We start from the raw sequence: 10,100 nt of genomic DNA, 5'->3' as shown, positions 1-10,100 counted from the left end.
TCTGCATATTGCCAGCTAAATGCGTCCTTTTGTTACACAATATAAAAAGAAGCTATTTTTGTGTTTTAGTATTTTAACCCAGCGATACTTTGTTATTATAAATGATAAATCTTAAATAATGAAAATAAATAATGCAACAAAGAATATATCTCACTGTATTTTGCATTTTATTTCATATAATAAATAATAATTTATTTTATATGTTTCCCTATTGCTCTTTTTTTTCTTTTTCTTTTTTTTACACACCTGGCTGATTATATTGGAAATTATCACAATGCAAAAAGCCTGCTTTAAAAACATGATGTTTTTGTCAGCAATAGGGATTGTTTTTGCTTCACTCTATACACTAATAGGATTATTGTTTGTTTTAGGGTTTAACTAAAACAAATAATGTTAAAGGTGGTACTGTGAGCAGAAGCAGAGCACTAGGTGTCAATCTGACACCCTGGCCCAGAGCTGGATTAAGGCTCTGGTTGGGCCCAGGGCACTTTAGACAGGGGACGCCTATGATGTAACATGGTTATCATTTTAGACAAATTTTAGACAAATACACAGGCAATACTGTGTGCACCACTGTTAGGTGCACGCAGCTCTGCCTTCACGAGTATTACAGTGTGAAGCAGGATATACCTCCCAACTGTCCTTGCAGCCGGACCAAATCCTGACTAAGCAGGACAGTCACCCAAATTTGGGACTGTCCCATTAGATTCAGGACAGATGGCAGACTGACCTGCTCTCTCCTACCTGTCTTGTCACTTTCACTACCTATGGCTGCTCCCCCCCACCCAAAAAACCCAAAAAAAAACATTTCGGCAGCACTGTACTATACAGCAGCCGCCACGGACGCTTCTTTGACAGCGCCGCGGCTGCTACATAGTACAGTGCCGCTATGTGGGGCACCTCGCTAGTGGAGGGGAGGGGTTTCTGGAGACCCAGAAACCCCCCTGCGTGCGCCCCTGTACTGGAATTCTAGACGCCATATTTGGAAAAAAATAATAGGTACATGAAATTTGAAAAACACCAACCAGCCCCAGCATTAAATAAATAGCTCCCATGTTTAATAATAAGGCCTCCCTCCAGCCCCAACATTAAAATAATAATATGTTAAATAGATCTATTTCCCTCTAACCAGCCCTGACCTTAAATTAATAGCAAACACATTTAATAATTAGACCTATTTCTCTCCAATTAGCCCCAACATCAAATTAATAGTATTCTCATTTCATGTATAAACCTATTTCCCTTCCTCCAAACAGCCGCAGCAATAAATTATATAGCATTAATGTTTAATAAATATAACCATTTCCCACACCCAGTCCCGGTATTAAATAATTCATATTCACATTTAATAAATAACACAAGCACATCTCCTTATTCAATTAATAGCCCCAAACCACCCCAGCATTAAATTAAACGTCCCATCACCGTACCTTAAATTAATAGGCCCCACTATTAATTTAAATAGCCCCACCAATAAACTTAATTGCCCTATCATCACACAAATAAAATAGCATCCATTAGATAAATAATTAGTGCCCGCCTGCACTCCACCTTTAACTAGCCTACCTCCCACACTATATTAAGACCTCCTTTCCCTCACACATTATATTAACACACTCCCCCCTCACACACACCTTATATTAACATACTTCCCCCCTCTCACACACATTATATTGATATACTTCCCCCCTCACACACACATTATATTAACATAGCCCCCCACACATACACACACACACTTACCTTTTTCCATCCTTGCGCTCTGTGTGGTCTTGCTGCTCTTCACCAGGGTTGCCAACTCTGAAATAAAAAACAAGCAACCACTTAGTGAAAAACAAGCCCAAAACAAGCTCAAACCAATCCTAAAAAGCCCCCAAAAAAGCTCAATTTACAGGGGACCGTCCTTTTCTATAACACTAAGTTCTATACTGAATCTCCATTTAGAGAAGCTTTATAAACACAAGAGGACACATTTATACACTGATATGGCAAATTAAAAAGCAAATGCTGTAATTTAGGACACTGGTATGTCTATACCACACAGCCCCATGATATAACAGTATAAAATAGGGCTCTGAAAGCAGTCTTATGACAAGAGCAGCTTAATGAATGGGAGGGGAGGGTGTTATATAGCACTGTTACCTGTTATAAGTGCAGGGATCCTGTGTCTGTCACAAGACTCACCACTTATTTCAGTAGGTTTTGCTGTAGATCCGTCTTCCTGTGATTTATTCCACGTCCTCCTCTGACTCCGCCCACCCACAAAGCGCCACTTTATTGGAGGATGTCACTGCACAACCCGCCCACAAAAAAACCCAAAACTGAATGCACCAATCACAAAATAGTAACACCATCCAATGGTCTGCCTGTCATCAGGGCTGCAGCTATGGCGGATGAGATCAGCAAAGCACAGACAGCCCATCCCGGTGGTGACACCATATTCTGGAAAATTATCCGTAAGGAAATCCCGGATAATATAATCTATGAGGACGATCAATGTATCACTTTCCATGATGTCACTCCACAAGCACCAACACATTTTCTAGTGGTACCTAAGAAAGCTATTAGCCCAGTGATGGGCCAACTTTTTCAGGAGCTGGCCAAATAAAAAAGAAAAACTTTAGGCGGGCCAATATAATTTATTAAAAAACTCAAATATTGAAATATATAATACAAATTTTTTGAATGGGACGGGAGGGTGTTATATAGCAGTGTTACCTCTATAAGTGCAGCGATCATACAGACACAGCACTTATTTCAGCAAGTTGTTGCAGATCCGTCTTTCTGGTGAGTCACTAACTGAGAACACAGCAGCCAATCGAAATCCACCTTAGTATATGGCCCAACCCATCTCTTCTCACATGACTTTCAGCCATTAAGGGGCGAGCAAGTGTTTGAGTGACTGACATACGAAGTGTCCTTTTAGTAAGGAGGATGAAGTGTAATGGAGTAAAAAGCTGGGAAGGAATAAAAATGAAGGTTCTGACACACAGGATCGGTCCTAATAATTTTATGCATATTTTAATGACATTTTTTAAAATATTGGCGGGCCGGATAGAACCTCTTAGTGGGCCGGATCTGGCCCGCGGGCCGTAGTTTGCCCATCACTGTATTAGCCAGTTATCTGAAGTAGATCCTGCTGATGACGCTTTACTAGGACATCTGATGATTGTTGGCAAGAAATGTGCTGCTGTTTTGGGCCTGGCGAGGGGCTAACGGCTGGTCATAAATGAGGGACCAGATGGTGGCCAGTCTGTGTACCACCTTCACCTGCATGTTCTTGGCGGCCGTCAGCTGGTTTGGCCTCCAGGCTAATAGCACATACATACATAGCAGTCTCATTCTGTCCTGTCAGATGAAGTGCATTTTCTAAATATCATCCTCCAATATATTGTCATCTGTTCAGGCAAGAATAGAGTGAATATGACAATGGAAGATAAAAAATAAAATGAGTTTGTTTCTTCAATTTGTGTGGAATTTGAATACATTATTCTATTTACCATTAGGTGGCAGTTCCCAATGCAGAATTCTGTTATTTATTTTATATTTAAATAAAAAGAGCCCTTATAAACAAAACAAAAAATAGTAACAGAGGAAAAAACAAACAAAAACGATTATGCAGCCTGTGGACTTGGAGAACGTCTCCAAGCCCAAAAACAAGCTACCCGCGGCAGTGAATAAAAACCTGCAACTTCACAAAAAAAGAAGCCCAATTACGCTTGTTGGCAACTATGCTCTTCACACATGGGATGGCACCTGTCATGTGGTGTACGTCCCATGTGACACACCGGGTCGCATGATAGTCCACATATAGGGGAGGGAGAGGGGACGGATCATAAGGATCTGCAGCCAATAAGGAAGGTAGCTGGTCCCATGGGAGGGGCCAGCCACGAAGTAATAGAGACTTGGGCCGGTACCTGCACCGGCCCAAAATAGTCCTTTTTCTGTCCTGTTTCTTTTGAGTTGAAATAAACAATTTAATATATAACTGTTGGTTGGCACTTTTTCTATAGTTTAACTGGTGGTTGGTTGTACAAGAAACCATTTTAGGTCTCACTTCTACATTGGCTAATGCTTAAAGAAATTATTTTGGTACAGAGCCACGTTTTTCAGTGTGTATGTACACAAGTGTATATTGTGTGACAATATTGAGAGCTGTTTGACGGTTGTTCAACAATCAAGATTTATAGATAAGCTGCTTGTTTTTTTAATTGTATGTATTTCATACACTTGTGTGAGAGTGCACTTGTTATTGTATTATAAGGTGCCTTATTTCCGTGTTTCTTCTATGCATGTGTTTCATATTTATATATTATCTATTCTTGTTTAAATAACATTTAAAGTGCAAGTAAATTCAGTAAACTTGACCCTTCATTCTAAATGTTTGTCAGTAGACAATGAAGGATTCTCAGAGAAGGGTTTCTATTAGAGACTTGGTAGCACCTCTGATTGCTTGAAATGCTATGCTGATCAGTTGCATTAAATTAGTGGTAAACAATTGACAAGTTCACTAGGAACTGACTTGAATGCAAGCTATCAGGAGAAATACAGATCATTTTACATATGACACAGCATATCAGATTAGTGCGTTTTTTTATGTTTGACATTTTTAAGATCACTTTGAATTGTCACCTTACTGGCTTCTCAAGTGTTGTCTTTAATAGTGTTTACAAATTAATTTGAAATATTGATTCTGAAGATAAATACACAGATTATATTCTAGATACAAATCATAAATGTTTTATACATTATAACAAAAACATTTCCATTGTTTTCCTTGTAAGGCAATTGACTTTCTATCTTTTCTCATTGAAACTGTCAATCTCAGTTAGTCCTATGGGACAATTCATAGCAGCTAGAATAAACCACATGATATTCTCAATGGATGAAAGCATACACAGTAACATGTTCTATATGGTAATGTTTAGTCTAGAAATGAAATAAATAAAAAAACAGCCATATTGCAAAGTCTACAGATTAACAATATTGGATATCCTCTTTTCCTACTAACAATTGTGTAGCTTCTATTTTTAAATGTTACAGTACATAGGTTCATATATATATATTTTGGTTTTTAACAGTGTAGTTAGGAGTAACCAAAACTATTAATAATGTTGAAACAGTATCTGGTATTAGGTCATAGAATTGTAATAAAGTAATGCAGAAACATTGACTTCCCACTAGCTTTGTTAACAGTTAGGTGTAAGTATTTCCTTATCTTTCCATCTAACACAGCTATAGCCACTTGCACAGCTTTTAAATCATGCACAAATGGAATCTGATATAGGACAAAAAACTAATATAACAATTATACCCAGTCACGCGTGTTGTGACATCACTAGTTAAGTTTAAACTATAGTTTAATATTACTTATATATTATCATCTTATAGTGGAATTTCTCTTATTACTTTTTGTAATCATTGTTGTTTAATTGGAACAAGAATGAGGACCAATGGCTTCAGTCATCATTTTGTCTGAATTCTTTATACAAGTGACAGTTTTAAAGTCTTTATTTTAACATAACCCTGTGGATTGCTATTATCACTATCTTTTATTTATATGGCGCCCAAAAAGGTCAGCAGTGCCATCCATGACATTTACAGTAGTATACAATAAGCAAACAGCAACTATTCATAACATATTATATAATACATGAAGAACAAAATAATACAATTTAATTCTGTAGGTCACATGATTTTACAAATATAGCTGAGGCTTGATAATGTTGAATGACTGTCAGGGTTCCCAAGGCAAGACCACGGAGAAAAAGTAGGTGAACTAAGTGGTTTATTAGAAACACAGGTAATACAGGTTCAGGATGCAATAACTGGTAAGGCAGAAATATAGCCACAGTTCTTAACTGTGGAATAGGCAATACTGTAAAGCGATGGAGAGATGCAGTAACCAGCGGGTTGCAGGGTTGGATACCTCTGGAAAGGTGGTGAGATGAATAGCCTGCTGGTTGCAGGGTTGGATACCTCTGGAAAGGTGGAGAGATGAGTAGTCTGCGGGTTGCATGGTTGTATACCTCTGGAAAGGTGGAGAGACGAGTAGCCTGCGTGTTTCAGGGTCAAATACCTCTGAAAAGGTGGTGAGATGAGTAGCCTGCGGGTTGCAGGGTCAGATACCTCTGAAAAGGTGGTGAGATGAGTAGCCTGTGGGTTGCATGGTCAGATACCTCTAGAAAGGTGGTGAGAGGAGTAGCCTGTGGGTTGAAGGATTGGATATCTATAGTAAGGTGGTGGGATGAGTAGCCTGCGGATTGCAGGGTTATATACCTCTGGAAAGGTGGTGAGATGAGTAGCCTGCGGGTTGCATGGTCAGATACCTCTATGAAGGTGGTGAGATGAGTAGCCTGCGGGTTGCTGGGCTGGATACATTTGGAAACATGGTGAGATGAGTAGCCTGCTAGTTGCAGGGTTGGATACCTCTGGAAGAGGTGGTGAGAGAGTAGCCTGCATGTTACAGGGTCAGATACCACTATGGAGGTGGTGAGATGAGTAGCTTGTGGGTTGCAGGGTTGGAAACCTCTATGAAGGTGAGATGACTAGCCTGCAGTTTGCAGGGTTGGAAACCTCTATGAAGGTGGTGAGATAAGTAGCCTGCTAGTTGCAGGGTTGGATACCTCTGGAAAGATGGTGAGATAAGTAGTCTGTGGGTTGCAGGGTTGGATACCTCTGGAAAGGTGGTGAGATGAGTAGCCTGCAGATTGCAGGGTTGGAAACCTCTATGAAGGTGATGAGACAAGTAGCCTGCGGGTTGCAGGGTTGGATACCTCTGGAAAGGTGGTGAGATGAGTAGCCTGCAGGTTGCAGGGTTGGAAACCTCTATGAAGGTGGTGAGATGAGTAGCCTGCGGGTTGTCACAAATAGGACTATTACCCTATATCATACTGGACCAGTAGAGTGGGTTAGGTCCCCAGTTATTACATTCAGAGGCGGAACTAGCAAGCTGTGGGCCCCGATGCAGTGAGAAGGAAGGAACCACAGCTTGCTAGTTCCCTTTGCAGCGGGCCCCATTATTTCCATGGGCCCCAGTGCACTGCACCTGCTGCCCTCACTGGATACATTTTTTCAGGCAACAGTTTACCTGGCCATACACCACACTATGTGGGGCAAAATGGGACACCTCATATTGGGCTAATAGCTATTACATTGTGCCATCCCCATTGTGTAAGGGAGCAACTGGGTTTTTAAATCAGAAGGGGTCAGCATGAACCCCTGGGCAATGTGTTGTTACCTGTTATACTCTGGTTCCACACCACATTATTTAGGGCTAGAAACAACCTTCCAGATTATGAAGGCACTTTATTACACTCTGGTTCTGTCAGCACTAAGAGATCTGACATCTGTGATTCTGTACTATTGGTATAGTAACATATTTCCACTTGAGGGGTCTCTGTGTGCTTAACTTTTGCTATTCAATAAATGCAATATTTAACATCATCTTCCAGCACTGAGTGCACCTGTTCTGTGGCTATATAACTATTTAAATATGCCTCTCACACCTATCAGTGCTAGTTATGCACCTGACTCCTGCTGTGTTTTAGTTTGTTCACTGTTGCTGACTATGTGCTTGACCTGATTACACTATTTGTTTGCCACCTGCCACTGACTCTGTGCCTGGACCTGATTGTAATATTTGACTATTTCCTTGGTTCCTGGACATATGGACAATCATTTAGGAGTAACTTTCATTCTGTCTCCAATATTATACTACTGTTGTGCTACATGATTGCACTCTAGATAAGTGTCACGGTCACTAAGATTGTCGACCCAGAATTCTGCCAATATTTGTCACTACACCCGAGGTGCCGGAGTCTAACACAGCGGCTTGTCTTCACCAGGGACCCCCTTAAGAGGGTATGGGTTTTAGCGGCACCACTGCGCAGGTCGCGGCCCTCAAGAGAGTGTGGCAGGGTTAACGGACATACAGCTTTAAGAATAGAGGATATGGCAATCTGGATAACAGAACGCAATGAGGAGCTCAGAGGATGCAGGTAGTAACCTAGGAGCAGCAGAGAGGTACAGATGACTGGCAGGTGGTAGATACCACAGACGTGGAGATGGAGTCTGGCCAGTAGGTGAGATAATTAGGAGATTCCACGATGATCAGCGGATGGCTGGTATTGACCACAGAGGTGACGATGATTATCCGGCCAGCAGATGAGATAGTAGAAGAGGTAGCTATAATCAGCGGATGGCAGGAATTTACCACGGACGTGGCGATGAAGTATCCGCCCAGCAGGTGAGGTATAGGAGACACTGCAATGATCAGCGAGAGGCAGGTATTACCACAGACATGGCGAGGAAGTTATCCGACCAGCAGGTGGTGAGGTCTGGAGACTGAGACACTGAGAGGAACGGGAACCACAGGAGAGTAGACCACGGCTACCACAGCAAAGTGAGGATCAAAAATTAAGATAAGGTCATAGGTTCCTTAAATAGGGGAAGGCTGACAGGTAGCCAATATGAATTGAGGAAAGGTTTTAAAGTTTGTTCTGGTCTGCACATGCGCAGAAGTATTCCTAAGATGGTGGAAGGCCACGGCGCTGCACGGACGTCGGCAGAGAGGTGAGTGGCCTGGATCTAGGTCCAGAGGAACCAGAGATCTGGCAAGTGACAATAAGATACTACTACTACATGCTTAAGGCCTGAAGGTAGTTTAGTATCAGTGAGCATGTAAAAGTTATTGTACAGGCCCTACAGGTTCCAAACACCACTAGGTGGGGTTTGATTAATGTCCCCAGTAACTGGCTGTGCATTTATTAATTTTGCTAACTTCCATCACACAACAGTACAAACCAGCTTCCCTAAGCAGCAAGTGAGGCAGGAAGTACCCACGTATGGATGACCGAAAAGCAATTGAGGCGCCTTAGTCGTTCTCCACTGATATCACTCAGTTTGGCAAGGAATGATAAATATGTGATATGCCATATTCTCTTGGTCCCTAACTCAGCTATATCTCCTTAACTGTTTAGCATCAATGTATGGGATACAAAATATCAAAGTAACATTTTTAAATGCAATTATAATTTTTCAAGTAGCAACATCTTTAATGTGTGGTGTGCTTCCTTAATTGTTATTTTATTTACAATCCTATTGTGGCAAAAATTATTTAGAGAATTATACAATTTTGCGACCCAAATATATATGTAAAAATACAGCGCAAAATTCCAGTCTTGAGTGATTTATTTGAGTTTAACGTATCTCAAAATTGAGCACGTGTATTGAGACGACCGGTGTAGAAATGCATCTGGCTTATAATTGTGACCATCTTGAAATATAGCATAGAGATGCAGCGAAAATAGTGAAATCCTTTCAAACCTTCTACTCCTCCTTATATATTATAACTGACCCCTAGAGTTCTCCTCAAGAAAGAACATAGAAGTTCAACCAATATTTGCAATTGTGTTGACTACCTAAAATCTCTCCCTCCCCTAAAATTGGTGCTCCTTAAAATGGAAATTACTAGCATAAAGACTATCAGTGCCATCAAATCTCTAAAATCATCTGGCCCTGGTCCAGATGGTTTTCCGATACAATACTACAAAAAAAAAAAAAATCTAAGGATATATTGGCCTTGTAATTAAAATCGTTTGAACTTTGTGTTGCAACAGGGTAAGTTTGACCCTCCTTCGACCCATGTCAAGATAATCATTATATTCAAATTCCAACCACTGTGCAAGCTATAATTTAACCTCACTGAAAATGTGGACCTTGATATTTGCAAAGATCTTGGTGACAAAACTGAATGGAGTCATTCCCTCCCAAATACATAAGAACCAGGTTGGTTGGTCTTCAGACCAGAGATAACACTAGACAGATGATCAATGTAATCAATTATGTAAATATTACTAAAACCCTATCCTTGATTATGGCACTGAATGCTGACAAAGTGAGCTGGAACATTACGCAGTGGACTGTGGCCTGTATAAGCTTCGAATTTTACTTTTTGAATTTTGTTCTAGTTCTATCATAACCCCTCTGCTACAATCTGTTTCGGTGCCTTATTGACATCTTCCTTCAAGTTAATCAATTATTATTAAAATTAATTTTTATTTATAGGGTGCCACAAAATGTCCACACAGGGTACAAAC

At 40.6% G+C, this 10,100-nt stretch overlaps 1 pseudogene; it reads left to right on the top strand.

Annotated features, from left to right (window-relative positions):
• Positions 1 to 2,386: 2,386 nt before the first annotated feature.
• Positions 2,387 to 3,430, top strand: LOC142140199 (adenosine 5'-monophosphoramidase HINT1-like; annotated as a pseudogene).
• Positions 3,431 to 10,100: the final 6,670 nt, after the last annotated feature.

Source organism: Mixophyes fleayi, chromosome 2 (genome assembly GCF_038048845.1).
Source record: "Mixophyes fleayi isolate aMixFle1 chromosome 2, aMixFle1.hap1, whole genome shotgun sequence".
NCBI lineage: Eukaryota > Metazoa > Chordata > Amphibia > Anura > Limnodynastidae > Mixophyes > Mixophyes fleayi.
The sequence above is the reverse complement of the archived record's forward strand: the minus strand, read 5'-3'. Positions and strand labels throughout refer to the sequence as shown.